The sequence below is a fragment of the Lynx rufus genome, unplaced genomic scaffold, assembly GCF_022079265.1.
Source record: "Lynx rufus isolate CCGP_SWC_20201006 ecotype Redwood Valley unplaced genomic scaffold, mLynRuf1.p SCAF_1, whole genome shotgun sequence".
Taxonomy (NCBI): Eukaryota; Metazoa; Chordata; class Mammalia; order Carnivora; family Felidae; genus Lynx; species Lynx rufus.
In genome coordinates, this window is record NW_025814823.1 from 158170018 (window position 1) to 158177168 (window position 7151).

General features: G+C 36.0%; 1 non-coding gene across 1 annotated transcript; it reads left to right on the forward strand.

Annotated features, from left to right (window-relative positions):
* The first annotated feature begins 542 nt into the window (after positions 1-542).
* LOC124523207 (U6 spliceosomal RNA) lies at positions 543-651 on the forward strand. Its single transcript, XR_006964950.1, has one exon. It is a non-coding gene; the product is annotated as a U6 spliceosomal RNA (small nuclear RNA).
* The last annotated feature ends 6500 nt before the right edge of the window (positions 652-7151 follow it).

Here is a 7151-nt window from a genome sequence, read left to right on the forward strand (position 1 = left end):
AATCAATGTGATACATCACACCAATAAAAGAAAGAATAAAAACCATATGATCACTTAAATAGATGCAGAAAAAGCAGTTGACAAAGTACAACATTCATTCATGATAAAGACTGTCAACATGGGGTGCCTCTGTGGCTCAATTGGGTAAGCTTCTGACTCTTGATTTAGGCTCAGGTTGTGATCTCATGGTACCTGAGTTTGAGCCACCTCAGGCTGTGCTGTCCATCTCTTTCTGCCCCTCTCCCATGCATGTGTTTGTGGGTGTGCTATGTGTTTGTGGATGCACGCAGGTGCTCTCTCAAAATAAATAAATAAACATTTTAAAAAAGACCTGTCAATAAAGTAGGTTTAGAGGGAACATACCTTAATATAATAGATGCCAAATATGAAATACCCACAGGTTATGTCATACTCAACGGGAAAACTGAGAGCTTTTCCTCTAAGATCAGAAACAAGACAAGGATGTCCGTCCACTCTTACCCCTTTTATTCATCATAATACTGGAAGTCCTAGCTGCAGCAATCAGACAGCAAAAAGAAATAGTGCTTGCTTCTGCAGCACATATACTAAAATATTGGAATGATACAGGGAAGATTAGCATGGCCTCTGTGCATGAAAGATATACAAATTCATGAAGTGTTCCATATTAAAAAAAATCAATCAATCAATCAAAGGAATCCTAATTGGTAAGGAAGATATAAAACTTTCACTATTTGCAGATGACATCATATTGCATATAGAAAACCCTAAAGAATACGCTAAAAATCTACTAGAACTAATAAATAAATTCAATAAAGTCATAGGACACAAAATTAATATTCAGAAACTAGTTACATTTTTATACATTAATGATGAAGAAGCAGAAAGAGAAATTAAGAAAGCAATCCCACTTACAAGTGAACTAAAAAGAATAAAATACCTAAGAATAAACTTAACCAAGGAGGTAAAGATCTAAAACACTGATGAAAGAAATTAAAGATGACGCAAATAAATGAAAGATGTTCCATACTCATGGATTGGAAGAACCAATATTATTAAATTGTACATACAAGTCAAAGCAATATGCAAATTTAATTCAATCTCTATCAAAATACCAACAGCGTTTTTCACAGAACTAGAACAAATAATCCTAAAATTTTTATGAAACCACAAAAGACCCCAAATAGTCAAAGCAATCTTGAAAAAGAAAAATAAAGCTGGAGGTATCACAGTCCCAGGTTTCAAGATATACTACAAAGCTGTGGTTATCAAAACAGTATGGTACTGACACAAAAATGACATAGATTAATAGAATAGAATAGAAAGCCAAGAAGATAAAGCTTATATGGTCAATTAATCGATGACAAAGGAGGCAAGAAGATACAATGGGAAAAAGACAATCTCTTCAACAAATGATGCTGGGAAAACTGGACCACTTTCTAACATCATACACAAAAATGAACTCAAAATGGCCGAAGGACCTAAATGTGAGAAGTGAACTATAAAATTCCTGGAAGAAAACAGAGGCAGTAATCTCTTTGATACCAGCTGTAGCAAATTTTTCTAGATAGTCTCCTCAGGCAGGGGAAACAAAAGTAAAAATAAAAAGTTTTTGCATAGTGAAAGAAAGCATCAACAAAAGACAACCTACTAAGTGAGAGGAAGTATTTGCAAATGATATATCCAATAAGGGGTTAATATCCAAAATATATAAAGAGTTTATAGAACACTGAAAAACCCACAAATAATCCAATTAAAAATGGGCAGAAGACCTGAATAGACATTTTCTCAATGAAGGAATACAAATGGCCAACAGAAATATGAAAAGATGATCATCACTCATCATCAGGGAAATGCAAATCAAAACCACAATGAGATATCACCATGGACCTGTCAAAATGGCTAAAATCAAAAACACAAGAAATAGCAAGTATTGGCAAAAATGTAGAGAAAAGGAATCCTTTTGCATTGTTGGTGGAAATGCAAGCTGGTGTAGCCACTGTGGAACATATTATGAAGGTCCTTAAAAAATTAAAAATAGAATTACCATATGATCCAGTAATTCCACTACTAGAATTTCTTTATCCAAAGAAAATGAAAACACTCATTGGAAAAGTTATATGGACCCCTATGTTTATTCCAGCATTATTTACAATAGCCAAGATATGGAAGCAGCCTAAGTGTCCATTGGTAGATGGATGGGTAAAGAAATAGTAGGGGCATCTAGGTGGCTCAGTCAGTTAAGTGTCTGACTTCAGCTAAGGTCATGATCTCATGGTTCATGAGTTTGAGCCCCGCATTGAGCCCTGTGCTGAGGGCTCGGAGCCTGGACCCTGCTTTGGATTCTGTGTCTCCCTCTCTCTCTGCCCCTCCTCTGCTCAGCTCCGTCTCTCTCTGTCTCTCAAAAATAAATAAGTGTTAAAAAAAATTTTAAGAAATAGTAGACACACACACACACACACACACACACACACAGAGCGGAATATTAGTCAACCATAAAAAAGAGTGAAATCTGGCTATGTGTAAAAACAGGGATGGACCTAGAGGGTATAATGCTAAATGAAATAAGTCAATCAGAGAAACCATGTGATTTCAATCATATGTGGAATTTAAGAAAACAATTGAACAAAGAAAAAAAGAGACAAACAAAAAACCCCAGACTCTTAAATACAGAGAACAAAGTGGTAGTTGTCAGAGGGGAGGTGGGTGGGAGCATGGGTGAAATAAGTGAATGGGATTAAGAGTACACAGCATGATGAGCACTGAGCAATGGATAGAATTATTGAATCATTATATTTTATACCTGAAACCAATATAACACTGTATATTAATTATAGTTGAACAAAAAAATTTCTGAGGAGTGATTCAGCTGCACAGAATGAAGCGATAAAATAGTAATCATATAATCATGAATAGATTAATATTTACTCCAAAGTCTATGTACTAAAATAATAAACCTATACAGTTTTAAATTATTTATTTATTTATTTATTTATTTATTTATTTATTTGAACTATCTCATTTTCCAAAGGACTAGGACACTATGGGTATATGACTATATTACAAGGACAAGTAAAATACTATTCTTGAATACATGAAGCAAAATTTTTTAGCTTATTCCATTTGTATGGCTTGGACAAAGTTGACTTTTTTTTTCTACTTCTATGTTATGCATATGATATTTCTGTTGTAAATATTTTGCTCAAAATATTTTAAATTTGCCTTGTGTTCAAAAAGGAGACCACTTTATTGGAGATAATGTGCTTAGTGGAGTGAACATAGGTTTTGGAGTCAGGAATTTCAATGCTGGCTTTACCAAATATTATTGGGTAACTTATTTAACCTTTCCGACTCTGAGATTTCACATGTAAAAATTAGAAATAATGCACAATTTTCAGTTCTTTGGGGGAGACAAATGAGATGAAAAAAAATGTGCCTAGTATAGTGCTTAACATGCAAGTGATTTATTTTATTATTGTTCCTATTCTTTTTTTAAAAAAATGTTTCAACATTTTTATTCAGAGAGAGAGAGAACACCAGCAGGGGAGGGGCAGAGAGAGAGAGGGAGACACAGAATCCAAAGCAGGCTCCAGGCTCAGAGCTGTCAGCACAGAGCCCAACACAGGGCTCAAACCCACAGACCGTGAGATCATGACCTGAGCCACTCAGATGCCTAACAGACTGAGCCACCCAGGAACCCCAATTGTTGCTATTCTTAATAGAAAAGTCTACTACATAATTTTGTTTAAAACCTTCTTTGAAGACTTTTTAAAAAAAAATGAGTTGACTAAATGTAGTGGCCAAATGGATTAAGTTACCAAATTGTTTTGTTTTATGTAGATAAAATTAAGCTTTCATTGTGCTGTTTGTGTTTTACCTACCTTTCCATGGTTATACGCAGGCTTGGGGGCCTTACGCAATACCAGAGCACAGATGTGGGAGTAGAAAAATTCTCTTTTAGTTATTGGTAAACACCAGTTGCTGCTGGTAATTCTCTGGACAGAGATCAGGAAAAACTCCATTCTCCTTGCCGGGTCCTAAGTTAGTTGACTATTTTCATAAAGCAGTGAGTGGAAGGTTAGGGTTTTAGGAAATGGATATTAATCAGAACAGTTTTGTTCTGGGGTTTTTTGTTTCTTTCTTTCTTGGTGGTTTTTTAAATTTTTTGTGTGTGTACTTTTGTTTGTTTTTGTTTTTGTGTTTTTTGAGAGAGAGAGACAAGAGTGAATGGGGAAGAGGGGCAGAGAGAGAGAAAATCTCAAGCAGGCTCCATGCTCAGTGAAGAGCCAATGTGGTGCTTGATCCCACAACCCCATGATCATGACCTGAGTGGAGACCAAGAGTCAGTTGCTCAATTAACTGAGCCACCTAGGTGCCCCAATCAGAAGAATTTTTATAGCAATGCCTCTTTTATTTTCCACTGAAAATAAAATTAAAATCAGATATATCCATACTGGTTTCTCAGTGCTTTACTGATGAGGTTTCATGTTTTATTTATTTATTTTTTTGGTCTAAGCAACAAAGGTGAAGATTTCTATATCCACATGATATGGGTATGATAGCCTTTGGGAAATGGACAAAAAGTTCATTCAGAGTTAAGTTCAAAAAACACAACCTATTCACTGCTTCCTTTTCACAGTGAGGTGAACTCCTTTTCTCTTTTATATCTGAGATGATTGACAGGGATGACATTTATTAGAATGTTTTTTTTTTTTCATTTGGGTCAAACATCCTTTATTATGTAGTGGAAATATTACAAAGTAGCAAGCTGTGATAGTCAACCTTCAAGGTGGTGTCTAATGAGCCATACCCTCTGGTATTCTTGATCCTATGTGATCTCCTCCCATAATCAGTAGGCTTGACCTGTGTAACCAATAGGATCTTGAGGGAGTTACAATGTACAGTTTCTGAAACTTGGTCATAAAAGACATTGTGGCTTCTGCTTTGCCTTCTCTTCAACCTCTCTCCTGAGGGAAGCCAGCCACCATGTTATGAGAACCCTCAAGCAACTCTGTGGAGAAGAGGAATTGAGGCCAATTGTTAACAGCAAAGGTGCACTTGCTAGTCATGTGAGTGAACCATCTTGGAAGTGGGATCTTTCAAACATAGTTGAGCCAAAATGACATAACCAAGACACTCTGATATTCTTGACCTACAGAAACCATGCAAGATAATAAATAATTACTATAATTTTAAGCCATTAAGTCTGGGGATAACCTGTTATTGCAGCAGTGGCTACCTAATACACAAGCATATAAAAATTCTTATGAATAGATGTAAAGGCTTTGTCTAATAATAATATTTGTCTAATAATCCTTTTTTTTCTTCCCTGGGTAATATATACAGATTATCTTTTGGGAATGGAATGGCTCAAGTTTTGTGGTCCTGCACTCTTTAAATGACAGTCCATCTTTGCCAAGTTCATTTTTTTCTCCAGAAGACAGATTTAGCACATGTCAAATGACCAAGAGTTTTAGTCAGCTGAGTCAAGACAGTATGAAATTCTATGTGTGTCCATGTGGCTCTCTCAGCTTCTCCATCTCTTTCTCTTACTTCTGTGCTAGTGTTGGTGGAGATGAGTGAGTGGGGCACAGGAAAATTTTTGCTGTTTTTGTGCCAAGCCTTGGGATAAGGAAGCACTAGAGACTCTGGGTTTCTGTATTCTCATCTTAAACTCATTACAGTTATGCCTTCTCTCCAAGGACCCATCGGGTCTTCCTTATAGGACTTTCCAAAATGTCTCCTATTGTCTCTCTCTTGTCTGTATTTGTGTGGTAGAGGTGGTAGGTATGGAATTTTTCTTTCTTACTTTTTCTGAGTATTTTGTCTCTACTCCAGATATTATCCATTTAAGTTCTTTTTTTTTATTTTTAAAGTTTATTTATTTATTTTGAAAGAGACAGAGAGAGAGAGAGGGAGAGAAAGAGAGAGAGTGCACATGCATGCACAAGTGAGGGAGGGGCAGAGAAAGGGGGAGAGAGAGAATCTCAAGTAGGCTCTGTGCTATCAGCGCAGAGCCTAGGTGGGACTCCAATTCATGAACCATGAGATCACGACCTGAGCCAAAATCAAGACTTGGACACTCAACTGAGTGAGCACCCCAGGTGCCCCAGTTCATTTAAATTCTTAAGTACTTGAAAACTATAGCCAGCAAGACTCTTAGACTTCTCTGTTTTTGCTTTGTTTTATCCTGCCTCTCAGTCATATTCTTTGAATGAAGGGAGGAAGAGTTGGAGGAAATGCTCGGAGAAAAAAGGAATACATGTTAATATCTCAAAAATACTATGCCAACACACTTCTGACAATTCATACTGGGGTTTCAAGTTTTACCCAGATTTTTCCCTAAAATTATATGTGAATAAAAGTTATCTGAAGGTGGGAGTAAACACAGAGAATTAAATTTAATAACAGCTGAGATGCTTCTATGGATCCTATGTGTTTTAGAAAATGTGAAACATCCACTCTTAGGACTGCCACAAATAAAAAAGTTTGGCAGTAGTATAACTTAGATACATTTTAATATGACAGTAACTATTGAATTCCTTTAGACATTTCACAAATGTAGGAAAACTAGTTCTTAGTGCGTTGAATTTGCAGACCAGTGATCTTATGCATATATATTACACAGAGAGCTGTTAAAAATGCAGGTGTTCAAGCTCCACCCCAGCAATCCTGATTCAGACTGAATTGCCTGTTTCTTTTAAGGGTGTGGTCACTTTTATTCCTCAAGTTGTGTATTCATCTATTGACTGATAGGCTAATGTCTCACAAGATAATTATGTTGAGTTTAGAATTCATAAGGGAAGGAGAAAGTGATTATTAAGTGAAAATTTTGTCTTTTAGTAGTTTGTACAGCTCTAAACAATGTACAAAATACTGTCAAAGAACAGTCAACACAGAGGAAGTGGGGCCAAGGAGTGGAGAAAATCACGCAGGATTCTGATGATACCAGCTATTTGCTTAATGATAGTATAGCCTTGGACTATTCAGTTGCATGAAACAATAAATTCCTTTTTTTTTAAATTAAGCTACTTTGAATTGGGTTTTCTTACATCTTAACTAAAAGAATATCAACTAATAACAATTCTCCACAAATGGTTGTTGAATATATGTTTGAATGAAAGATTGAAGTGTACGTGGAGAGAGGGTATTAAAATAGCCAACTCCTCCTG